We start from the raw sequence: 27,657 nt of genomic DNA, 5'->3' as shown, positions 1-27,657 counted from the left end.
GTGTTATGATGACATCAGAATCAGGTTTAATATCACTGGCATATGTCGTGAAATTTGTTGTAATGTGGCAGCAGTACATTGCAATACAGAATAATAAAAACTGTAAATTAAAGTGGCTAATTTATATATATAGTTAAGTTAAATAAGTGGTCCAAAAAGAGAATAAAAAAGTAGTGATGTAGTGTTCATAAGTTCAATGTCCATTCAGAAATCTGATGGCAGACGGGAAGAAGTTATTCCTGAATTGTTGTTGGTGTACCTTCAGGCTCCTGTACTGCCCCCTGATGGTAACAATGAGAAGAGGGCATGCCCTGGGTGATGGGGGTCCTTAATGATCCATGCCAACTTTCTGAGGCATCACTCCTTGAAGATGTTCTGGATGCTGGGAAGACCAGTGTCCTTGATGGAACTGATCGAGTTTACAACTTTCCGTAGTTTATTTCAATCCTGTGCAATACCTACCTCCCAGCACACCAGATGGTGATGCAGCCAGTTAGAATGCTCTGTGGAAATTTGCCAGTGTCTTTGGTGACATACCAAACCTCCTCAAACTCATTATGAAATATAGCTGTTGTCGTGCCTTCTTTGTAACTGCGTCGATATGTTGGGCCCAGGATAGATCCTCAGAGATGTTGACACCCTGGTCCTGAAATCGCTCACCCTTTCCACTTGTGATCCTTTGCTGAGGACTGGTCTGTGTTCCCTCATCTTACTTTTTTCTGGTCCCTAATCAATTCTCCAGTCTTACTGACGTTGAGTGAAGTTTGTTGCTGTGGCACCACTCAACCAGCTGATCTATCTTGCTCCTATACGCATCCTCATCACCATCTGAAATATTGCCAACAATAGTTGTGTCGTCAGCAAATTTCTAGATGGCATTTGAGCTGTGCCTAGCAGTGATGTAGAGGGAGTAGTGCAGTGGGCTAAGCACACATCCCTGAGGTGCACCAGTGTTGATTGTCAGCGAAGCGGAGATGCTATTTGCAATCCACACAGACTATAGTCTTCCAGTTAGGAAATTATGGATCCAGTTGAAGAGAAAGGTACCCAGGTTTTGGAGCTTTTTGATCAGAATTGTGGGAATAATTGTGTTAAATACTGAGCTGTAGTCAACAAACAGCATCCTGAAGTAAATATTAGTATTGTCCATGTGATCCAAGGCTATGTGAAGCACCAATGAGAACACACCCATGTAGACCTATTGTGGCAAAAGGTCATAATTAAATAGTTCATGATTAGGATTTTAGAGTCAATAATTCAGTCTTAGAATCATATAGCACCAAAACATAATTTGTCCCTTCAAGCCCATTCTGATCATGAATCTCATATCTGCACTAATCCCATTTCATTCTCACCTCATTCCCATCAACAGCCCATGTTTCTACCACTCACCTACAGCCAAAGGTCAATGTTTAGAGCCCAAAGAGTATACCAACCTGCACATCTTTGGGATATGTGGAGAAGATCAGAGCGCTGGGAGGAAACCCTCGTATCAAAAGAGAATGTTCAAACTTTACACAAATAGCACCACAAGTCAGGATCTAGTACAGTCTCAGAAGCTGTAGCAGCAGCTCCGTCAGCTACACCACTCTGCCGCCCATAGTTGGGGAGATCAAACAAAGGAGAGAGTCTTATTGCCAAGGTTTAGAAAGTTACCCAAGTCCTGGCAGGTGTATTTTCTTACTACCAAAGATATCAAAGGATACGGCAAGAAGGCAGGTGTATGGAGTTGAATGGGATCCGGGATCAGCAGACTCGATGGGCTGAATGGCCTAATTCTACTCCTATGTGTAATGGTCTTATGGTCTTAAGAAGGTATCTCAAGGAATTCAGGCACGTACAGAAATATGGCTTCAGCAGATGAATGGAAATGACAGTACTCAACCCTGTATTTCAACAATGTTGTCATTCTGGCGCAGGCTCTCACTTTTCCAGGCAGTGTTCACTACGCCAATCCCACCGTATTGTGATCACCTGCTTCCTCTGACACTCAGATGCCCAAACAGTGATATATTAATTACTACATATATTAAATACTTATTAAATCATTATTTTAAAAACAAAATCCAGAATTAATTGAAGCTTCATCTTGTTGTCCCACTCATGGTGAAAGAATGTGTGTGTGATGTCTCATGTTCTGTTTGCAGAAATCCTGACTACTGCAGCAATAAGTTAGCATGATTAACGGCTCGGAAGGAATGGCCCATGAGCTTCTGAGCTGGCATCACTACAATGCAGTTCCATCATCAGGGTGTTTGCCTTGAGGAACAGTCTAGCACTCAAATATCAGATTCAGCTTTAATATCAGCAGCATATGTTGTGAAGTTTATTAACTTAGTGGCAGCAGTTCAATGCAATACGTGATAATATAGGAAAAAAAGTAAATCAACTACAGTAAGATATATATGTATATTAAATAGTTAAATTAGAAATAGTGCATAAACAGAAATAATATAAAAAAGTGAAGTCGTATTCATGGGTTCAATGTCCATTTAGGAATCAGATGGCAGAGGGAAAGGTGGTGTTCCTGAATCTCTGAGTGTGTGCCTTCAGGCTTCTGTACCTCCTGCCTAAGAGTAACAAAGAGAAGATGGCACGTCTTGGGTGCTGGGGGTCCTTAATAATGGATGCCACCTTTCTGAGGCACTGCTCCTCAAAGATGTCTTGGATACTACGGAAGCTGGTACCAAGATGGAGCTGACTAATTTTACTACTTTCTGTAGCTTCTTTTGATCCTGTGCAGTAGCACCCCTCCCATCCCCACACTAAACAGTGATGCAGCCTGTCGGAATGCTCTCCATTGCACATCTGCAGAAGTTTGATTGTTTTAGGCGACAAACCGAATCTCCTCAAACTCCTAATGAAATATAGCCACTGTCTTGCCTTCTTTATAGTTGCATTAATATGTTGGGACCAGGTTAGATCCTGAGAAATCTTGACACCCAGGAACTTGAAATTGCTCATTTTCTCCACTTCTGATCCCTCTATGAAGATTGGTATGTGTTCCTTCATCATACCCTTCCTGAAGACCACAATCAGCTCTTTCATCTTACTGACATTGAGTCCAAGGTTGTTGCTGAGACACCACTCAATTAGCTGGTATATCTTGCTCCTGTACACCCACTTGTCTCCATCTGAGTTATATCATCAGCAAACTTATAGATGGCATTTGAGCTGTGCCTAGCCACACAGTCATGGGTATAGAGAGAGAGGAGCAGTGGGTTAAGCACACACCCCTGAGGTGCACCAGGTTTGACTATCAGTGAGGAGGAGATATTATTACCAATCCACACAGAGGCCCAGATTCTGCAGCTTATTGATCAGGACAGTGAGAACAATGGTGTTAAATGCTAAGCTATTGTCAACGAACAGCATTCTGACATAGGTGTTTATATTGTACAGCTGCGCTAAGGTCGTGTGAAGAGTCAGCATCTGTCGCTGACCTATTGTGATGAAAGGCAAAGTGCAGTGGGTCCAGGCCCCTGTTGAGGCAGGAGTGGATTCTAGCCATGGCCAACCTCTTGAAGCATTTCATCACCCTAGATGTGAGTGTTACTGGACGATAGTCAATCAGGCAGCTCACACTACTCTTCCTAGGCACTGGTGTAATTGTTGCCCTTTTGAAACAGGTGGGAACTTCCACCTGTCGCAGTGAGAGATTGAAAATGTCCTTGAATACATCCACCAGTTGGTTGGCACAGGTTTTCAGAGCCTTACCAGGTACATACTCCATCGGGGTCTGTTGCCTTGCAAGGTTTCACCCTCCCAAAAGACAACCTGACGATGGCCTCTGAGACAGAGATCACAGGGTCACCAGGTGCAGGAGGGATCTTCACAGCTGTAGTTATATTCTCCCTTTCAAACTGAGCTCATCTAGTAATTTGCTTGGTAGGATGTAATGTCCTCCAAACCCTGCCAATGATGTCTGTTCCTCCATTCTAGAGGACCATTGAGAAACCACCTTCAGCCACAAGTTTGATGAGTATTTATCTCATTTCCCTTGCTACTTGGGAGTACAATACGTTTATAGTTGCATTTCAGATACAACCATACCAATCATGGTTCTAAAAATGAAGGCTAATATTGAAAAACATGAAAAGTTCAAAAAGTTCAAAGTAAATTTATTATCAAAGTGCATGTATACCACCAAATACTTGAGATTCTTTTTCTTGCTGGCATACTCAATAAATCCATAACAGAACAAGAGCACAAGGCCATAAAATATAGGAGCAGAATTAGGCCATTTAGCCTATCGAGACTACTCTGCCATTTCATCATGGCTGATCCATTTTTCCTCTCAGCCCCGATCTCCTGCCATCCCCCTGCATCCCTTCATGCCCTGACCAATCACGAATCTATCAACCTCTGCCTTAAATATTCATAAGGACTTGGTCTCCACAGCTGACTTAAATTAAATGAACTCTGTGTCTTGGTGAGATAGGAATTTGGGACCCTCTGAAAATAATGACTTTCAAATTAAACCCTTCAATGTCTTCTCCCTTGAAGTTGCCATCCATACTGGCAGTTCCTACAATGGCTGCGATTTGTTGGCGAATCACCCTGCAACATCTAACAATGCAAGCTCAGAAATGGCATTAGTAGCCACTGTAGTGATTAGGAACAGGTTTCAACTTGATCAGGCTCCTGAACTAGAGTGAGTCACGTCCCTCATCTTAACACTGAACTGACTCCACAACCTAAAGAAGTACTTTCAAGAACTCTACAACTAAGTATTACTTATTTACTTGTTTATTATTTGCACTGTTTGTCTTATTTTACACACTGCTTGTTTATCAGTCTTTGTTTTTATACTTTTTCATAAATTCTGTTGTATTTCATTGTTTTCCTGTAAATGCCTGCAAAAAAGACGGAATCTCAAGGTAGCATATGGTGACATACATGTATTTTGATAATAAATTTACTTTGAACTTTGAGCGGGCAGCCTCCAGGGTGCTCTGGGGCAGAGTGAGAGTTGCAAATGAAGGAGTGAGTGCAAGAGAAAAGGAAAATCTAGCTGAATTGTGAGCAAACATTTGGAGAGCTTCGGAAAATTGCCACTGAATTCCACCCAGAATGATTGAAAAACCATGTTGTGTGAGGACTGATACATATCTGGATCTGGAAACACATTAGCATGCAAGTGTGAAACGTCTGTTCTAATTCCCAGAATGACGCAAAATGGCCCGTATATATGTCATTTCATCCTAATTTTTAATTGTGCGTCACTGAAAGAAATAGTATTGCATGACTGAATATCTGGGGCTGTTTCTTCCATCCTTCTCTCCTCCTGTAAAATTTTTCCAATGTTTTTCCTGTATAATTCATCTTTCCACCTGGCGATGAGGGGAGCCCCATCTGCATATGCCCTCAGGATCATGACCCATTAATTGCACTCACTGCTGTCTCTGAGCTGAGCCCAGCTTATTTTCAGTCTACATTTCTGTTCATTTACTTTTAACTTACAGGAGAATGTAGTCAAGCACGTAATTAAGTGACATGTTTCTTACGCTTCAAACAGCTCAGAGACCACAAAACTGTAGCTTTCTATGGTATTCCATAGGCTTCCCCATCAACGAAAAAATATCCATCAAAGAAGTCCGCCAGCATCAAGTTGTATCTAATCTACTGCAGTTTAACATTTTACAATTTAACTGAGTGTTTTGCCCCAATTATCAATGTCTTTCTGTCTGGTTATAAATTTTATTCCAGCAGAATTGAGCAAACAACCACATCATTTTAATTTCTTGTTCATCTTTATGCTTACTCATAAGTGATGGGTTTTTACGTGCCACATTTCTAGATCTTTAGAAAGCAGTCTTCAGGAAATCATTTGTCATCTATTTCAGACCTGACAATGGCAACTATGTTGAACCAAATACAACACTGTAAAGGTAAATGGCAAAGCACTGACACAAGAGATTCTGCAGATGCTAGAAATCCAGAGCTACACACACAAAATGATCGAGGAACTCAGCAGGTCAGGCAGCATATATGGAGAGGAATAAACAGTCAATGTTTTGATCTGAAACATCGACCTCTTATTCCTCGATTGATACTGCTTGACTTGCTGAGTTCCTGCAGCGTTTTGTATGTGTTGTAAAGATAAATAGTGATTATTTGTTAACTACTATTGATGATAACTTTATCAACATTGATTAATGACAAGAAATGTTATACAGTCATCAATGAGGTCTCCAATTGGATATGTCGGTAAGAATCATATATAAACAAATCTGTTCATATTTAAGAGTAGTCAGTTATTTTAAAGCAGTCTTTATTGTTAGCCTGAAGTATTTATCAATGACAATCCATGTTAATTGACTGACCTTCTAGTGTCTTTATTTTGCTGATAACCTGCTGTGTTTAATTTCCAGCACACCTCTAAGTCCCACCAAGCTTCAAATTATTTCAAAATCCTGAGCTTATTTCATATACGTTGGCCTCTGAAGCAGATTGTCGGGTTGCACTCTGATTTTAGACTCACAGAATCTACAGTGGAGTGCAATTTGCAGCAAATTGCTATCAGTAAAATCCAGGGATGTCTGTTAGTCATGTTTGCACCAGGTTCAACCAATCCCAGGAACAACATCCTCATTCATTTGAATGAAGATTGACAGCTGTGAGGGAGCAAGGTGTTACCTGATTTATATTCATGCTGAATTAATCAAAATAAATTATTCTAATTGTTAAAAGTAATCCAGTGTTTTGTGTTCATTTATTCTTAGCTTCTGTCATTTGATTTTTTTTCAGTCAGTTCTTGGATGTACCAAGATGAAAGAGATGCTCAGAAACATGGAGATGCAAGAGGTTTGCGGAAACCTGGAGCAACAGACAGAAACCTGGAGGAACTCAACGGGTCAGGTAGCATTTCTGCAGTGAAATGTACCTCAATATGTTGGGTTGAGACCCTTCATCAAGACTGGAAAGAAAAGGGAGAAGTAGCCAGTATATTGGGGAAGGGCTGGAGCAGGAATTGATGGTGATAGGTGGAGTCAGGTGAGGCCGGTGATAGACAGGTGAGTGAGAGGGGACAGTGTGTGTTAGATTCATGGGTTATGAACAAATAAATAGATGGCTGGAGTTGCTTGACACTTTAGTGCAAGGATGTTAATTAAGTGCATTGAAAGTCAAACCTGCAAAAATGAGTGAAAATAACAAAAAGAACACTGCAAGAAATTATCTACCAGAAAATACAATAAGAGCTCTGTACTGTTTTTGTCTAGTGTGAACTCCTGGCAGCTCCAATCTCTCTCTCTGAAGGTGATGAGCTCCTTTATGTTCAACACTAGGACATACTATCTTTAATTACCAACAAAGTTAACTTAAGACAAAATAAACAGAAGTATCTACTTTAAATATCATATTAAAAGAACATATACACATTTACACAACCCCATGACTAAAGGAATAGAATAATGCACAGGGAAACCTGCAAGAGGACCACAACCTCACTGTGGTTTGGAGGCTGAGTGCCTCTTATGACTCAGAGAGTCAAGGATTCATGCTTTGGCTCTGGTAGGGTCACCCATGCCAAACAGATCATAGGGTAGAGGCCAGGCTAAGAGTGGTCCAGGTTCGATGGATCAGCTCAGGGCTAACACCCCTGACTGGTCAAATAAAGCTGTTACAGAAAGAGCAATGAGGAATCCTTCTACATCTGTGTGTGAAGGAATTCCAAAGTCACTGCTCGGGAATTACATGGCTGACAGTAGTGAAAACCGAAGAGAAGCTACTAGCACCATGAAGGAAGCCCTGACCACTGCTAAGACCAACACCAAAACTGGTTTCTGGCCAAGGACAGATAGAGATGGAAGACCTTCACTGCTGCCCTTAACGCCAGTAGCATAAAGGGCAGCAAATAAGTATGTTGGGAAATGCGCGATAAATCCAAGCCAAGCACATCAACTCACTTTAGGATCCATCATGAGAATATACCGGCGAAGACATTCAAGTGTGTACACTCAGCACAACTAGAGCATAATAACAAGAACTGTGTGTGAGACAGAGAGTATATATGAGTGTGAATATCTATGTAAGGAGTGTGTTTACCACTCCTTACATGCATATTCACACATAAATACCTGCGTTTCCTGGGTGCTCTCTGTCACATGATCACCATCCTCCCCTGCGGTGATGATGCTCGGCAGCTGGGGCTAGTAGTCTGCAGTAACATTTCCATTCTTTGCTTTATACTGGACACAGGTTTTGAAGATTAGGAGCTCCAGCTACACTCTGACATTACAATCCTTCATTGTCTCAATCTATGCCAATGCTCTGTGATCCGTGTAGAGGTCAAACTCCCTGCCAAGGAGGTAGTACCATAGCCTGTCACGGGTCCACAATGGCCAGACACTCCTTTTACCTGGTTTCCCTTGGGAGGAGTTTTTGGCTCAGGTAAAGGACAGGTCTCTCTTCTCCAGGTTCTCCTTGGGCCACACTGCTCCAAAGCCTACCCCTGAGGCATCCACTTGGATGAGGAACTGTTTGTCAAAGTCTGGACTCTGAAGGACAGGTGAAGAACACATCTGAGCTTTAAGGGCTTGAGAAGCATTTTCACATGCACTCGTCCACGTCACTGGGTTGTTTACAAGCCTCCCAGTGAGAATAGTCAGAGTGGCAAATTGGGGATTGAGCCACCAATACCTCCCTACCAGACCCAGGAATGATTTCATTTCCTTCTTGGTGTGAGGTTGCAGATCACTTCCACTTTGTCCAGCTGTGCTCAAACATCTCAATGTCCCAGTTGGTAGCTAAGATATCTGGTTTCCCTTCTTGCTCACTCACATTTTTGTAGATTGAGGATGAGTCTGGTAGCATGAATATTCCCCAAGACCCTGAGCAGACGGTCCAGGTACTCGACCACATCTGACTGTAGATGATCATGTCATTTAGATAGGCCGCATTTAAGTCCTTGCAGCCTTGGGGCACCCAGTCCATCAGCTGCTAGAAGGTTGCTGGTGCACCATGAAGACCAAAGGGCATCAATGTAAATTGAAACAGACCCAGGGACATGCGGAAGGCAGTGAGGGGTTTTGATTGGTCATCCCTGGGAACCCATGAGTAGCCTTTACAAATATCTCATGTAGTAATGTAGATTGCACATCCACTTGTTTTTAAGTAGGTCATCAATGCAGGGCATAGGATAAGCATTAAAAAAAAATGGCATTCATCTTCTGGAAATCGCCCTTCAGGGTGCTGTCCTTTGAGTCAGTAATGAAATGAAAGCTCCACTCACTATTTGAAGGCTCAATAATTCCCAGTTCCAGGATGGGCCATATCTCATCCTTCAGTACCTCCACAAGTTGCTCTAATGCTCTGTAACAGTATTGGCATACTGAACCCTGGTAGGTCTGATCCTAATGGAATGTCTTAGGACCTTTGTCAGTCCTGGTCTCACCTGGCACAACTGTGAAAAGTCAGCAAATATCTTCTGCAGCTCCACTGTTTGGCAGCCATCGAGATGGGCGAGGTCAACCTTCCCAGGCCCTTCCAGACCTCCACCACCCCTTCAGAGTCATCAACAATGGATACTTTATCTGTACAAATCTACAGAGACAGGAGAACCAGCACATTTCCCACGGTGCCATTGCCAGCATGACTTTCTAGGCCTTTTGGTTCCTCCCTTGCACGGACCAGCATCCAAGTCAGGCAGAGATTATAACCTGGCCATTGCTTTGGTTTAGCATGAGTCATGACAAAATAAGAAACAGCAATATCTACTCCTGGAGTAATAGATGGATGTGATTGGCTAGTTTCCTTCCTCAGCAACTCATGTAACCCAGGCAAATCTCTCCCCAGAATGATGTCAACTGGCAGTTTCTCTGGAACCCCCACTTTCGTCAAATACTTGTGGTCATCCAGCGCAATAGTAAGTTTTGCTGGTGGCTCAGACTTCTAGTCACCATTTACAGATTGGTTAGTTGTTTGGTGACTGTAGATAATACCAAAGGCAGGGGCATGAATAAATGACAGAGAGCTACCGGAATCTAAAAGAGTTTTAACAGGTTTTCCATTAACATTGACTATTATAAACATAGGCTCTTTCTCTTAACATTCTGCTTGTTTTCCATTCCCATATTCACAATCATTACAGTCAATATCATTATCATCATCATCACATTCTCCCTCTCTTGATACTACACAGTATATACCTGACAGTTTGGGCTCCGTAAGAGGACATGCAGAGGACTTATGACCTGGCACCTGACAATGGTTGCAAATAAAGGTAAGAAGAAACTACCAGAGGTTTTTTGACCTTGATTCTCCCACTTTCCAATTCCACAGAGTTACCCTGAGAGTCCCTTGGAGGGTTACAGACTCTGTTGCTTTGGAATAATGACCACGATGGTGCCATCTTCTCAGCATTGAGATTCTGCAGGGCAAGTTGGCCCACAGTTAGTCCCTTCACTAGTTCACCTGTGTTTTGGTGTCCGGAGAAAGAACCCACAGCAGCTACTCCAGAACAATGGCCTCACCAGTCACTTCCTTGGACTTCAGCTCAGGTTGAATCCATTGCGGCAGAGGTACTCAGGCGATGATACATCTCAGTAGGTGAATCCCCCAAGAGTAGAGTACTGGAATGAGAGCTTTGGCGATAGGTTTCTTACAAGATTCAAATTTAGCCTACGGCACCTCCTTCAGATCAGGATAGTTGTTGGACCTCTCTTCATCCATTGCCATGTGGCTTCAAGAGCTTTACCCATCAGTAGTGGCACTAGCTGGCAGGCCCATTCCTTCTCTGGCTATTGCCATATCTGGACCATCTTTTCGAACCCAAGGAGATAGTTCCCAATATCATCACCTTGTTGATAAAAAGACATCTTGGGACCCATCTGCAAGCTTTGGAGTTCCTTTCTAAATGCATTATCGCTCAAGTCAAGTCAAGTCACTTTTATTGTCATTTCGACCATAACTGCTGGTACAGTACATAGTAAAAATGAGACAATGTTTTTCAGGACCATGGTGTTACATGACACAGTACAAAAACTAGACTGAACTACATTAAAAAAACAGAGAAAGCTACATTAGACTACAGACCTACACAGGACTGTGTAAAGTGCACAAAAACAGTGCAGGCATTACAATAAATAATAAACAGAACAATAGGGCAAGGTGTCAGTCCAGGCTCTGGGTATTGAGGAGTCTGATAGTTTGGGGGAAGAAACTGTTACATAGTCTGGTTGTGAGAGCCCGAATGCTTCGGAGCCTTTTCCCAGAGGGCAGGAGGGAGAAGAGATTGTATGAGGGGTGCATGGGGTCCTTCATAATGCTGTTTCCTTTGCGGATGCAGCGTGTAGTGTAAATGTCCGTGATGGCGAGAAGAGAGACCCCGATGATCTTCTCAGCTGACCTCACTATCCACTGCAGGGTCTTGCAATCAGAGATGGTGCAAATTCCGAACCAAGCAGTGATGCAGCTGCTCAGGATGCTCTCAATACAACCCCTGTAGAATGTGATGAGGATGGGGGGTGGGAGATGGACTTTCCTCAGCCTTCGCAGAAAGTAGAGACGTTGCTGGGCTTTCTTTGCTACGGAGCTGGTGTTGAGGGACCAGGTGAGATTCTCCATCAGGTGAACACCAAGAAATTTGGTGCTCTTAATGATCTCTACCGAGGAGCCATCGATGTTCAGTGAGGAGTGGTCGCTCCGTGCCCTCTTGAAGTCAACAACCATCTCTTTTGTTTTGTTCACATTCAGAGACAGGTTGTTGGCTCTGCACCAGCCCGTTAGCCACTGCACCTCCTCTCTGTAAGCTGACTCATCGTTTTTGCTGATGAGACCCACCACGGTCGTGTCATCAGCAAACTTGATGTTGTGGTTCAAGCTGTGTGTTCCTTTGCTGGGCAAACAAAAAGTCGCTGAACAGATTTTCCAGGGTGTGTTAGGAGGCCCTTCTGCTTTTGGCCTGAGTTTTGCTGTGGACTGAAGAGGGTGAAGGAGGGATAAAGAAGGGGTGAGGAGGGCTGGGGGAATATCAGAAAAAAGGGGAACACAGGAGAGTGGTTTTGGAAGTTAGAGAAACCAGTGTTCATGCCATCAGACTGGAAACTATCAAGACTGAATATGAGGTGATCTTCCTCCAATCTGCACCTAACCTTAACTTGGCAATAGAGAAGGACAGAAACATTATAGTTTTTTTTGACAGATTTGACAGCCAGTTAAACCAGCCTTAAAAGGTTGTCCAATTTTCTGAGCTGTGTCATGGGCAGGAGTTGTTCTGCACCCTCCACTCCATTCCCACCATGAGCTGATGCCCTGAAACTCAGTAGTGTGACTCTATGTGCTGTCAGTCTCTGCTCCCACGTGGGAGTAATTCAGACAAAATGCTGGAGGAACTCAGCAAGTTAAGCAGCATCGGTGGTGTTACAAGGATTACCCTTTATTAATAATAATCGTTTAGGCACAGAGAGGATCTGTATTTGCGGACAAGTATCTTCATCATCTCAGTTGAAGAGCACGTGAATTTTCACATCCGAATACCTGCATGCACAACTGCTAAATTTCCCTGACCCTCTGTGAACAGTCAAAGAATTGGAAAGGTAATACCCGGGAAAGGAGTCTACACTACTGATGTGTTCCTGTGGCTCCTGATCTAATCTCCACGTAACAGACATAATCCACATGTGTGATGGTTGGTTTCCAGAGTGTCTTCGCTCCTTTGCATTCAAAGCCTCTCATTTTTATACTCTTTCCTAACCAGTTCAAATTGCTTCAATCTCATTAGTTTGAGGTCAACTGACTGACCTGGATCACCTCCTTATTGGCTCTGGTCCACAGAGCTACAACCAGCATTGTTCTATGGCCTTTGCCCTCAGCCTTGTCCCTTATGTTCTATTCAATTCTGACTGGTTCAAACCAGTTAAATCAGGTGACTGCCTGAGACATTGCAGTTTTCTCCTCCTGCAAGCCTACTTCTTTACACCACAAATAGCTACTTGTCTAAGGCTACGTCCACACTGCTCTGGATAAATCCATAACCAAAGCTTTTTCTCTTCATTTTTACCCTTCTTCCACACTAAAACAGCATTTTCGTCCCCCGAAACCGGAGATTTTTAGAAACACTCTCCAAAATGGGTATTTTTTAAAACACTGCTTGGGCAGATCAGTGTGGACGGGGTAATCGGAGAAATCTGAAAACGCTGTCAGGTGGCAGCGCGCCATTTTATTGTTTTCTGGAACGCAACCTGACAATTTCAGAACAAACGGCAATGAGACTGAAGCCAGAAGAGTTAGAAATATACTCACCAAATACTTTGACCCATAACTTACTGAATAAATAAGCATACTGTACTCACTTTGCCCTGTTTTCTGTCCTTGCTTGTATGAAGGTGGTTTCTATTTATTCAAGTACTTCTCTGACAGTAGATGTGTAACAGCCTAATGTAACATTGTATGGAAATACAAGATAATACTGATGTAGACATGTTTTATACATTTAACAAGGTGCTTTATTAATGCAACAGAGTTAGTCAGTTCTTCAATGTTCATCGTCAGCTGGGTCATACTTCCATGAACTCCCTGTTGGTTGCCTCCATACGCTCCAGTATTTGTTTTTTATTACTTTTAAGTCCTCCTGCATGAGAGCCAACAGCTGCCCGTCGTTTAAGTTTTTCTAGTCTGTAACTGAACAAACACGCGCCATCTTTCACGGCGAGATTCAACACCAAACACGTCGCTTGTTTTCAGTAGATGTTCCCTACGCATGCGCAGTAGGAGGAGATTCGCTGAACTCTCCATTTCAATATGGACGGAGATATTTTTAAAAATGTCTATTGTGGACGCCTGTCGTTTTTACACGAAACCGGCGTTTTCAAAATTGTCCAGTCTAGTGTGGATGTAGCATGAAAATGGTCTCAAGTTTAGCAGGTCATTAACAGAAAACTCCTTGCATCCACATTCCATTGCTCTGATTAAATTACCCCTGAGCAAGAAATCAGTTCAAACAGTTCACAAAATGGTGGCTGCAAGGACAGTCTCACAAAATGGCCATGTACATTCCTATTCACTGATTGTCGTTCTTTCTGGCCAACATCTTCCTCCTCTTGATCCAAAGATATTTATTTTAGGATCAATATCCTCCTCTCATTCTGTTGACTGCCATTGGTCCCCAGTAGATGTGCAACACTAACATTACGTATTTATTTATTGTTTATTTATTGAGATACAGCATGGAATAGGCCCTTCCGGTCCTTTGAGTCATGCACCCAACAACCCCTAATTTAATCCTAGTCTAATCATGGGACAATTTACAATGACCAATTAATCGACCAACCAGTATGTCTTTGGATTGTGGGAGGAAACCGGAGCACCTGGAGGAAACCCATGTGGTTACAGGGAGAACATACAAACTCCTTTCAGGCAGTGACAGGTATTGAACCTATGTCTATATCTACTGTAAAGTGTTGTGCAACCACTACATCACCATGCCACCCCACAGTAGTGTAACAGTTAATATAAATAATGCTAATATTTACTTACTGGAATCACACTCTTTATACTGGCAATCATCTCTTCTGTTTTATGAAAGTGTCATCCTCTAATTTTTCCATTATTTCAGCCTTCTACCTTCGAACTTGATATACATTAAGCAATGCAATTAACAGGGTACAAATGCATACTATTATCACCCATAGATATATTTGAACATTTTTGTCCCAATTCCAAAACTTACTCCAAAAGACTGAGTCACTCTGTATTGCATTTGCTTACCAGCATGAGTTTTAATTACTTTAGTGCATTTAGTCCATTGATGGATTATCTCCCTTGCCTCCTCTACAACACATGTACAGTCTGCAGTCAAGAGAGGAATCAGTGGCAACTTGGTAACATCTTCCCACAAACGTTGATCTTGTTCCATTTGTTGGATTGTGTGGTGTTCCTTCGCTACTGTGAGTACCTCTAGCTGAGATAAAGTTTGCTGACCAGATGGAAAGTCTTATTTCCAGTTGTGAAATTGTGACCCCTCCAAGGGGCATTGTTTCCATCCCTTGGTATAACTTGTTACAGCTGTTGCCATATAATATCTCTCCCACCAATGTATATTGTAAGAAAGACTGATATTTCATGGGCAAAATAGACAACACACGATTTTCTTAAGTACTGAAACCACAATGCACAAGTTTCTGTCTTGTCATTTTTTTTCCCGGGCAAGATCAGGGGTCTCTCCCTTGTTGGAATTTTGAAAACTCTTCGCTTTCCCTGTACTGTACCATTCATCACAAGAGCATGTGTTGGTGGGGTACTTGAGGATATCCAAGCCTTCTCAAGATATTTGCCCACAATGTGAATCATTTCAAAGGGTAGGTTAAATTATTTCCATTTCCATACAATCTGATCTTGATAATTTTCTCAATATCTCACATTTCTGGTGGAGGGACTGTGTCTGTGTTTCTAATTCTGCCATATCTAGGGTGTTGACTATTGATACTCCTGGTGCATAGCCTGCTCGCACTAATTCCAATAGTCCTCATTTCCTGTAATTTTTGACAGGCTTAAACTCAATCCTGCTGAGTTGTCTCCGAAGGTCAGTTAGATCAAAAATTATCTGCATGTGCTGATACCCTGATGACAAAGTGACAAATTCCCAATTATCTTCTGACACTAATTTTACCTGTTTTGTATTACTTGGGGGAGTAGTTCTATCAGGCCTGGGCCCTGATAGAAACTCATACCCATGTTCTTGAGTGCCTCTCCCATTTTACTCTCCCCAATCTCCTGTGGACAGTCTATAATGATGGAAGCAACTTTCAAGAAATGCTTGGTGTGGTATATCTCTTGTGCAGATCACTGCCCACACAATGAGAGTGATTCCACAGAACTGTAATCATTACCTGAGGGCTACTCAGTAATTGGATCTAAAAACTGACCGATGATTATTCTCTCTGGGATAACTGCATAATGTCTCCTCTAGAATTTTATTGCATAGGAACTGTACCTTCGTACCTTCTGGAATACCTAAGGTTTTGTCCACACATGTCAAACCATCTATCCCCCTGCATAATAGAAATTTGAGTCCTCTATTTCTTCTTTGTTAGCCTACCTTACCTGCACCTGTTGAGAAAAAATGTTTCTGATCACCAAGTGTTCGCCAAGCAATAACATCACTGTTGATAGGTTTGTCCACTGTACTGACTCTGGAGCAAGGCCAACCATGGCCCAGTATAGTTAATTCCAAATGCAACAAAATACAGTACTCTTTTTATGCTGAATTAAACCTGTAACACACAAGGTAATTTCTGCTCTTATTTCCAGTTTAAATCTTAAATTATTTTAAGAAGTACTCCTTAGTAATAATGATCATTTAGGCACAGCGAGAATCTGTATTTACCACCAAGTAAATTGTCTCACTGAAGAGCACATGAATTTTCTCATCCAAATACCTGTGTGCATAACTGCTAAGCTTCCCTGACCCTCTGGGAACAGTCAAAAGAATAGAAAAGGTAATACCTGGGAAAGGAGTCTGTCGGTGTCTGTCGTACTCTTGATCGAATCTCCACATGTCCAGTGTGGGGTACTCCTCATCCATGGTGGTTAGTCTCTGGTGATTTGTTGTTCCTTTGTGTTCAAAGTCTGTCATCTTTGTACTCTTTCCTCACCAGTTCAAATGTTGTGCTTCAATCTCATTGATTCGAGATCACCTGACTGACCTGGGCCAACTCCTTATCAGATCTGGTCCAGGATTGTTCTATGGCCTTTGCCCCCAAGCCTTGTGCCTTTTATCTTTTTCAACTCTGACTGCTTCAGGTGACCCGGACACTGAGTATAACAAAATTACAAATTGCTCCTCCTGCAACCCTGCTACTTTACAGAATAAATAGCTACTTGTCTGAGAATGGTCACAGATTTAGCAGATCATTAGCAGAAAACTTCCTGCATCCACATTCCATTGCTCTGATTAAATTATATCAGAGCAAGAAATCAGTTCAAATAGTTCACAAACTGTGAGCTGCAAGGATGGTCTCACAAAATGGCCACCTCCATTCTTGTTCACTGATTGTCATTCCATCTGGCTAACAGTGGAAAACAAAAAAGAATCGACTTTTCAGATTGAGACTCTTCATCAAGTCTCGGCCCGAAATATCAACTCTATTTCTGCTTGACCTGCTGAGTTCATCCTGTATTTTGTGTGTGTTACTCTGGATTTCCAGCATCTGCTGAATCTCTTGTCTTTATGATCTGGTACCACACAAGACTGAGTTATTGAGGATGAAGTGGCTTAGAACTCCAATAAACAACAGTGGATGTGCAACTATGTCAGGAGCAAGCATGGGTGATTCACCATTGACTAGAAATCTGGGCCTGAGAAATTTGCATAAATAAGTAGTTTAGCAATTCTACCGTTGCTTGGAAACTAAAATTCCAAACTATCAGTTTGACTCTGGGATGCTATCTATTATTAGGAAGCCAAAAGTACCATTCCAGTAGTATTATATATTTAAAAACCAGGCTAGGAACTACAGATAAAACCTTAATTGTTACAAATGAAATCATGTGTAGTGGTGTTCTCAGTCTTTCTGCAATAGCTGATTCTGTTGCATTGCTCTTCATTTTGAGAAATACTTTTACTGTGAATTTTTTCTGAAATTCAATTGCATTACATTTTATGCAAAAATGTGAAACAGTGTAATAAGGTAATATTATAAAATGTTATTTATTAAAAGCATTCTTTTATTATTTCTCCATATTGTGGTAAGTTGGTGTAGTCTGATGCGCTAAAGATAGGAAATTTAATTAAAGTGATTGAAAATGACTTGTGGAAGACAGGGCAATCTCATTTGATTGGGAGGGCTGTGAATTTCTTGGTAAATTTAAATAAAATTTCAATAAAACCAATCAATGTGTATTGATTATAACCATGTGGTTCAAATAATCAACTAATCTAAAAAGGGTTGCAAATGAGTTCAATTATTTGAAGGTAATTAATTTGTTCTGGGTCCATTGCTGATTGTGGAATTTTAGTTTGCTGCAATTGTGGTGTGTATGTTTATTTTAAACTGTTCTTGGAAAACAGGGAAGTCTGAGTTTTGTGCAAAACCTGATTTATATTTAAAAGTTTTGCACCAATTAAACTTCTTTTGGCTAAATTCTTAGGAAAAAAACATAACATAGGTAAAACAACACACATAAAGTGCTGGTGGAACACAGCAGGCCAGGCAGCATCTATAAGGAGAAGCACTGTCGACGTTTTGGGCTGAGATAGTCCTGACAAAGGGTCTCAGCCCAAAACGTCGACAGTGCTTCTCCTTATAGATGCTGCCTGGCCCGCTGTGTTCCACCAGCATTTTGTGTGTGTTTGAATTAACAGCACCTGCAGATTTCCTCGTGTTTGCTCATAACATAGGTAAATCCTAGTCTAAAATTATACCACTTTATTGAAGGACAGTCCACAGAAAACACACACAAAATGCTGGAGGAACTCAGCAGGCCAGGTAGCATCTATGGAAAGAGTACAGTTGATGTTTCCGGCTGAGACCCCAACTGCATTCTTTTCTATAGATGCTGGCTGGCCTGCTGAATTCCTCCAGCATTTTGTGTGTGTTACTTGGATTTCCAGCATCTGCAGATCTTCTCTCATTTGTGATCATTCCTCAGAAAAGACCACTTTCATACTTTAATGCAATAGATCAATTTCTTTTGATTAATTAATCTTCCTCTGGACATAAGCTCTTGGAATGTACCCATTGGATGAAGCCTGTGGTTTATACCCTTGGTGCAGAGTTCAGGGTTTCACTTATTGTGAATACTTAGTCCAGAATTTGGTATGAAGTTAATACTGCTGCATCACAGCTGTAGGCATCAGGAGCTGGTCTTGTCTTCAGATCTTGTGTGTACAGAATTCTGGTCAGGCTTCCTCCATGTGCTTTAATGACATTGATTTATTTTCCTCTCACATTTGGAAGATGGCCTTCTAGGTTGATTGACTATAATAACTTAGTGTGGGTTAGTGGCATAGGGAATCAAAGAAAGTTGATGGGTATATGTAAAGGACAATAAATTGAAAGGCAACATGGAAAAAGGAGAGGGTGAATAGGGTAAATGGGATTGCTCCTCTAGAAGATGTCATTGACTCAATGGGGCTAAATAGCCTCCTGTGGCGTGACAAAGATGATTTATTTGATATTATTGTATCTTCCATCCTTTAATGAAGTTTGGATTCTTTGACCAAATTCTTCTTGTGTTTTCTCAGAACCTCTGTGCAGATATCAAAGTTTGCTGAAGTGGCCTTGCCACAAGAAAATGCTAAAAGTAATTATTTTTATTTTACACTTTATATCATTAGAGTATGAAATTATTTCTAATTTATTTTCCTAACAGTGATGGTTCACACCACAATTTTACAATTTTTTAAATATTATGCTGTATTTGCCAGCTGGAGATAATTATGGTTAAAAAGGCAACTATCTGTCTTCAGTAATTTTAAGAAATACTGGGCAGTCACAATGGTAAACAATTTTTAAAGAGGAGAGAAAAGTAATTGAAAGTTGTAAAGTTGTACATGAATGTGGCAGAGAAGGATTCTGCAAAGCCACCCCCCAAAAATACTAACAATATGACATTTTTTTCCTTTTTATGAGAATAGATTTAGATTTGAGCCTTTCATTATCACTTCATGGTACAAAAATTATATATCTCTTAACTTGCAAATATGAAGAGCTAGAGTAATGGATAAGAATTCTGCCTTTGTGAAATCTGTAAAAGAAAGCACCTATTGTACTAATGAATGCTTTGACCCAGTAAATGAAATGACATCAATTAATGAAAAGCTAGCAACTTCATTAAAAAACATCTGAACCCTGTGGAAAAGCAATAACAAAAATGTATATGCTTTTTTTTTATCACTGTGGCATCATTCACCAGGGAATGTAATGGCTGAAGCTGATCCTTATGGTTTCAGCACTTCAGGATTTTGATTGAGTGCAAAACACTGCCTCCCTCACAGGAGAGCACCAAAACCTATTTATTTCTATGCTCACTTGGTTGAAATATCAATGGCAAGGTATACACCCAGCAGAAACAGGCTTAGGTTTCACTGTCAATCACAGTTTTGACCTTGAAAAGGGAAATGCTATCTGATAGAACCATTAATTAATAAATGGAGTCAGAAAATTTAATTAGAAGAAAGCTTTGGTCCACTGACGGCTTGAGAGATATCCTTCAGCTGCTTACCAGTCATTGTCACTTTGTGTCTTTGTCACTTCCTTTACCTTGCCTCTATAAATTAGAAACATGCATTCATTCTCGATGATTCATTCACTTGAGTCATTCTGTTCAATACATTCTGGGACGTCCTTTCAACAGGAAGTTTACTTTGTGTTGTGGTCTTAAGTAAATTTTGCTTCCCTTATAGGAATTATATAATTTTACTTAAAGTATAAATGATAACATTAGGGCTATTGGCTTAAGACAATAGCCATTTAATATATTTTCTTAAAAATATAAAGCTACCAGAAAAACAAATAGATGTGCTTACTGAATGATAAACACAAGAGATTCTGCAGATGCTGGAATTTCAGAGTAACACATACAAAACGCTGGAGGAACTCAACAGCTCAGGTAGCATCTAATGAAAAGAGTAAACATCAGCATCCATCTTGATGAAGGATCTTGGTCTTTCCATTGACACTGCCTGACCTGCTGAATTCCTCCAGCATTTTGTTATTCTGCTTATTCATTCAAAATCTTATTCATTGATACCAAGTTAGAAGCTACAAACACAACATTTAAAAAAAATTGCTGTGAAAATAATGATAGTTCTATATTTCATGGCAGGGAATGATAGATAATGTCTTGGACTCAGTATTCAACGTTACCATCACACCACAACTAAGACTTCAACATTTCAGATAATGGATGTTTCTGGTGTACTATATTACTTGTTTTTTTTTTATTAAGATTCTCACTTTGCATCCTCTGTTCCCAAATGGAACAAAATATTGCAGTAATAAATCTAGCAATATTTGTTATTACCTTGCTCCATCTCCTTAATTTTGCACAGGGATCTGCTTTTAAAATTACTTTTAATAAATTAGTAAAAAGTTCAATTTCTAAGACTAACTCAGGAATTGTTAGAGATAAGTTTAAAAGACATTTGAAATAATACTAAAGCAGATTCCCAGATGAAGTAAGGCACAGTGATAGCATAGCAAAATAAAGCTGTGTCGGTGATGATGGAAGTGTACCTGACCCAATCTCGATGATAACAAAGCACAGCAATTAATGACTGGAAATGGCTGCAGTCAACTGAAGCAATGCCAGGGAAATGTAAACATACAACATACATTAAGGAAGGTGCAAAATTGTAAGTGATTTTAAATATCTTAATTAAAATAAAACGCAGGGAGAATTTACAAAACTGATAATGTAAGTTCCTGGCGATGGGTTAAAAAAAATCATTTCCTATGTCAACTGTCTCTAGATAAGACAAAAAAAATTCTTTAACAGTCTTCCCGTGATTCCGATCTTCTGTTTATGCCCCACTCTTTTTCTCTCCTTTCATGATTTATTTCCCAATTTGACCTCTAGGGATGTCATTCACATGCTTCTTTCTCATTCCATATTGTTGTTTTATCTGACCATTTTCAGCTGTATTTCCCTTTACATTTTTGTTTTATTTCTATTTTTTATGTTCCTTGCATATTTTTTTGTTTTTCCTTCTCATCATTATATATATGAATATAACAACAAAAACTGAAGCAAAAATTGCACTTGTGCCTGGTCCACCACTAAATAAAATTCTGACTGACCATTGCCTCAGCAGCATCTTCCCTCATTTGCCTTGTGTCCTTAACATGTAAAAATTCATCCCCTATGAGAACATATATTTTCAAGAAAACTAAAAGCTTCATGGAGGATCAGAGGATAAAAGTTGTGGTGGGTGTAAGGGACTGAATAACACAGGACTGATTATTTCTCCTTTCTAGCTGTTGGAGGCCGTGAGTTTGGGAGGCACTGTGAATGAGCGAGGGCAGAACTGCAGTGAATGCTGATGGAAAAATAGGGGAGTCAATCTGCTGCTCTGCATCAACCTTTGGAATATACACAGAGTAACATCTGTGCAATAAACGAACTCAGACTCAGAGAATTACTGAAGAAAAACTCAAATGAGTGTCTAATGCTTCGGGACAGGTGAGTGGAGTATGTGTATCGACAACAAACCTCCATACTTACTCTGCTTCACATGGTTGGAGATGTGTGACGATGAGAATAACTACTTCATTTAAAAGACGTAATCAGCCTGAGGGGTACAGCGGTATGCATGATGTGCCTACAGCATTATAATTTTGTCCCAGACAATTGCTTACTGGTTAATAAGTTGCATTTTTAGCATTATACTTGAGATAAATACCATGCAGATTCATTGGGACAGCTCCTTGGAAGCTTAAATATTCAACCTGCCTTTTGTAATCTTTATTGTTTTTGCTGGAGAGTAAAGGCAATTAGTACAACTGTCATGATTCATCTTTTACTTGCAGCATTGATATGAGATGACAAATTAGGTGCATTATAAAATGCTATGGCGCAGTGTTTCTGCACCAGGTATCAGAACCAATCATGGCTATTTAGAGGCTCTGGTTTGCAGCTGGTGTCCTTTATGTGAATGCTTTGCTTATTGACTTTGAAATAATCTCCATCATCACAGACACATTTAAACAAAGGGGAGGAAAGCCAAGCATCCTAATACAGCTTTGGCGCTGACTTTAATGACAAGGGTTGCCGTGACACAAGTTGAACACTATTCGTCCAGGCAACATGATGAAGGTTAATGGTTAAATCACTCTCTGCGAGATGCAAGTGGATTGAGATCTTTTGCCAGAAATATGATGAGCTGAAATTGCACTATTGCAGAACCATTATTAAAAGTTAAATAAACACAAAATAAATCAGTTGAAGCATATTGGCAATTGAATCAAGGAGCATAGCATTTAACCTTCCATTCAATTTCACTTTAAACTGTCCAGATATTTATTCACATTACTAATTAGTCAATACATACATCTGAAGAAGAAGAGTAGTTACCCATTCTTTGCATAGAATTTTGGGTCTTTTTATTTTGAAAAGACTTTGATCAAGGAAAAGCAGAGGAATTTACAGAAAATGTTACTTCTCATTGAGTATTACTAAAATTGATACTGTATGGTAGAGATTTGCTGCACGCAGTGTGTACACACACACACACACACACACACACACACACACACACACACACACACACACACACACACACACACACACACACACACACACACACACACACACACACACACACACACACACTGACCACCTCATTAGGTACACCTCCTATACATTTACTTGTTAATGCAAGTATATAATCAGCTAATCATGTGGCAGCAACTCAATGCATTAAAGCATGCAGACATGGTCAAGAGGTTCATTTGTTGTTCAGACCAAACATCAGAATGGAGAAGAAATGTGATCAAAATGACCTTGGCCATGGAATAGTTGTTTGTGCTAGATGGGATGGATTGAGTATCTCAGAAACTGATGATCATTTAGGATCTTCACGCACAACAATCCATAGATTTACAGAAAATGGTGCAAAAAACAAAAAAAAAAATCTAGTGAGTAGAACCACATCTGAATTTCCTGCTCTCTAAGCTACTGTTAGCCAGAATGATTCCTTGGTCAGTGCGACAGTGGTCCAACATGATTTCAGATATAAAAACAGGAAATACATCAGAAGGGTTCTGGACCCAAAACTTTAACTCTGTTTCTCTTTCCACAGATGCTGCCTGACTTGCTGAGTGTTTATAGCTTTTATGGCATATTTGAGGAGATAGATAGATTTTCAGACACCAAAAGCAACAGGAATAAGGGGAGGGTGGGAATATGGTAATGAGACAGTCATTCTGAGTGGCAGAGCAGGCTTGAAGGGCTGAATGATGTGTTCCCATTACTGTTTTTCTTTGCTTTCTATGTTCTAAGTAGCTAAGGATCTAAAGATTAGTTTTATTTGTCACATTGAAACTTACAATGAAATGTGTTGTTTTGAGTCAATGACCAACAGAGTCCAGATGTGCTAGGGGAGCCCACAAGTGTTGCCATGATTCCAGCACCAACATAGCACGCCTATAACTTACTAACCCTAACCTGTACATCTTTGGACTGTGGGAGGAAAGCAGAGCACCTGGAGGAAACCCACATGGTCATGGGTAGAACATACAACCTTCTTACTCTCAGCAGCCTGAATTAAACCACCATCTTTTAGCAGGTTTAGCAGGTGCTGGAAAGTGTCGCGCTAATTGCTGCACCACATTACTGTGCTGCAACTGTAGAAGTTAAGCAGTTTCAAGCTCCCTGGCAGCCAGCTGTAACAAACCAATACATCGAATTCAACTCTCCCAGCATGACAATGGAGGACTCTGGTGGAATAGTACTCAACTGGTGACTGGGACACTGGCAAACGTCAAGGGTGTGCAAATGTAAATCATCAATCGAAATTAATCATAAATTCAAAGCAGTTAAGAGTCTTCCTTTAAAGATCAGAACAGCATTTAATTTTTTTATAGATGCACAGTGGAGAGTATTGTAACTGGTTGCATCATGGCCTGGTATGGAAGCACCACTTGCCTGGAGTGGAAAAGACTACAAAAGAAGTGATGGATACAGCCCAGTCCACCATAGGCAAAGCTCTCTCCATCATTGCGTATATTTACATGGAACACTGCCTCAAGAAAGCAGTATCTACCTTCAAATAATACAGTCATCCAGGCCCTACTTTCTTCTCACTACTACCATTGGGCAGGAGGTCCACTGTTTATTCATTTCCATCAATGCCGCCTGACCTGCTGAGTTCCTCCAGCATTTTGTGTGTGTTGCTCTGGATTTCCAGCACCTACAGAATTTCTCGTGTTTAGAGGTACAGAAGCCTTAGATGCCAGGTTCAACTATTAGGCTCCTAAACCGGCATGGATAACTTCAATCAGACTACTCTGAACTGATTCTATGAACTACAGACTCACTTTGAAGGGCTTGTTATAGCATGTTCTCAGAATTATTTTTTATTGCACATTTGTTGTTTGTCAGACTTTGTTATAATTTTTGGGAAAATTCTGTTGTGTTCCTTTTTTCGTGTAAAGAAAATGTATCTCAAAGTAGTGTACGTTTACATATGTACTTTGATAATAAATTTACTTTGAAATTTGAACTTTGAACTTTCCATCCTATCGGTTCTGATACATTGAAGAATAATGCTGCCAGCAAGGGAAGTCCTGAAACCTAACTTATGCACCTACTAACTCAGCAGCTGGAATCAACCTGTCATTTCTTCTGATTCACAAAAAGTGTCCTTTGCAATACGAAGAGGTCCTATTTAGCCAATCTGTGATTAAACATAGTATCTCTCAATGTTCCTCACATCTGGCAGTAATCTCCTGGAAGGACCGAAACAAAGATTGAGCTATCTGAGGCATTGGCATGGGTGTCAATTCCTGCCTGCTGAAAATGCTGGACATGTTGAGGAAAAATAGTAAGGCAGGTTGAACTGATCCTCCAAGCTTGTGCCTGGGATAGGTGATAATTTCTCCAAAGGCTGTGCATCAAACTCATAGAAATTTCAGATCCAATAATTGCATCCAGAAAATTGTCTTGAATTCATAAAACTTTTTTTGATTAGAGAGTTAATTACTTTGCCTTTGTTTCATTATGGCTAACCTCTGTCAGAAGTGTATCTAATTAGCTAATTATTAATTAATTGTAATCTGGTTGTAAACATCTTTGGGTTGACCTGCTTGAGTTTATATTCAGCTTCAGGCAGTGAAGACACTTACAGTAGCTGCTCATGAACATTCAAAGGGTAAACATGGGAGCGACTCAATTTCTCTGATGGTTTCACTTCCTCTTTTAGCTATCAACCTCTGCTCAGTCAATGTGCACAAATATATTTGGCGAAACTTTGGAGGGCTAATGGCGATTCCTTTGTTTGCATCTTCAGAAACAGCTCTATTTCCATCTTTAATATCTCTATTTTTCCTTTTCAGGGTTCTTTTGAAGACCCTGACCTGGAATTACACGCTGACTACGGTTCTTTGCAGGAATGGGACCCGCTCTCGGGGTTTCATAATTGGCTATTGTTCAGCACGCCAAAGGCTCGGCCTAAGAGTCCAGCTCGAATTCGAAAGCCTAGGATCTCGGGGCACTGGAGATGGGCGGATCGAGGGTTGGTGTCATGACTTGAGACCGGTGTGTTGTTGGGGGAGTCAGAGTATCTGCTGTGTGCCTGAAAATCTGGGATCTTTGTGAGCTTCAGGCACAGAACTCGAAAAAAGCGATGTAATGGACTTCTAACATCGTAAACCTGAGAGTTGTTTGTTACGTCTCTCTGCTCGCTGGGAAAATGGAGACATCTCTTTCTCCCTTATTAGGGAGAGAGTGAACTTGCGGTATGTCGAATACTGGGTGAAACGTGAAGTCTTTGGGGTAACTGCAAATCTGTGTCTTTGCTATTGCTTTGCTCATGCTGAGTGCTCAGTGGCGGTGCCAATGCTTGCTTTTTTTTGCCAGTGGGGGAGGGGGATTGTTGCTCGCTGCTGCTGACACACGGGAGGGGGAGCGGGGGGGATTTTGGGGTTCTGACATTTAACTGTTGTTCATTCTTTGGGGCACTCCTCTGTTTTTGTGGATGGTTGTGAAGAAAAAGCATTTCAGGATGTATATTGTATACATTTCTCTGACATTAAATTGTACCTTTGAACCTTTGAACAAATTACAGCCTATCATAAGGATAACTGAGTCAAAGACAATAGTTGCAACTATGGGATATTGTAGTGGTGTGCTACACACAGTGCTGGAATAACAACACGCAGACGGTGAGTTGCAGTTGCGTGAAAGATTTATTCAAACTTCGGGGCCTCGCTTTTAAGCCTTCCCGTTTCCGCCCTCCCCGGGCGGGAATGCTGTAGGGGGCGCATATTCACAGTCCCTTCCAGCATGTGGGCTTTTCCCCTTGCTGGTGAAGAAGGCCTGGCGCCATTTTGTGAGCCGGTTCGAGTGCTCTGGAATGTGGGTCACCACAATATCCCTTAATTTAAAAAATGACATTGACATTAGTTTCAGTGGAGGCAGGGGAATATTTGAAGAATTTTCCACTGTTGGATGATAGAGAGATTATGAGGTTGGAAACTTCAGTCAGGTAGGACAGAACATGTTGAGTAAGCAAGCAATAAAACACATAGGGTCCTGAGATTCATTAAATTAGTCATCAAGAACTAAAGCATTGAGGTTGTACAAAACCTTTCTAAAACACTGGTTAGGTCATAAGTAAAACTTTGCCTCTAATTTTGATTACCACACTTCAGTATGGCTGTAGGCCCTTAACAGGAAACAGAGCTTCAGAAGAATGGTCCCAGAGATTATGAATTTTACCTAGAAGTTTACACTGGAGAAGAGGGTCTAATGTCCTTGGAACTAAGAAAGCTGAAAGGTGATTTAAAAGGTGTATAAGATTATGACTGGTTTAGAAAGGGTAAATAGAGGGAAGCTATTCCCATTAGTAGCAAAAAAGCAAACTGTTGGAGGGTCGTGCAGTGTCTACGTAGGGAAATGGACGTTCAATGTTTTGGGTTGAGACCCTTCAACTGGACGGGTCCTGACCGGATCATAGGCTGTCCACTTACAACTAGAGTTGCTGGGTTCTTCTGG

General features: G+C 40.8%; 1 long non-coding RNA gene across 1 annotated transcript; it reads left to right on the top strand.

Moving 5' to 3' along the window:
- The first annotated feature begins 19,200 nt into the window (after positions 1-19,200).
- LOC140728711 (uncharacterized) lies at positions 19,201-26,409 on the top strand. The gene is made up of 3 exons (XR_012099159.1): positions 19,201-19,245; positions 21,921-22,125; positions 25,998-26,409. It is a non-coding gene; the product is annotated as an uncharacterized lncRNA (long non-coding RNA).
- The last annotated feature ends 1,248 nt before the right edge of the window (positions 26,410-27,657 follow it).

The sequence above is a fragment of the Hemitrygon akajei genome, chromosome 6 (assembly GCF_048418815.1).
Source record: "Hemitrygon akajei chromosome 6, sHemAka1.3, whole genome shotgun sequence".
NCBI lineage: Eukaryota > Metazoa > Chordata > Chondrichthyes > Myliobatiformes > Dasyatidae > Hemitrygon > Hemitrygon akajei.
The sequence above is the reverse complement of the archived record's forward strand: the minus strand, read 5'-3'. Positions and strand labels throughout refer to the sequence as shown.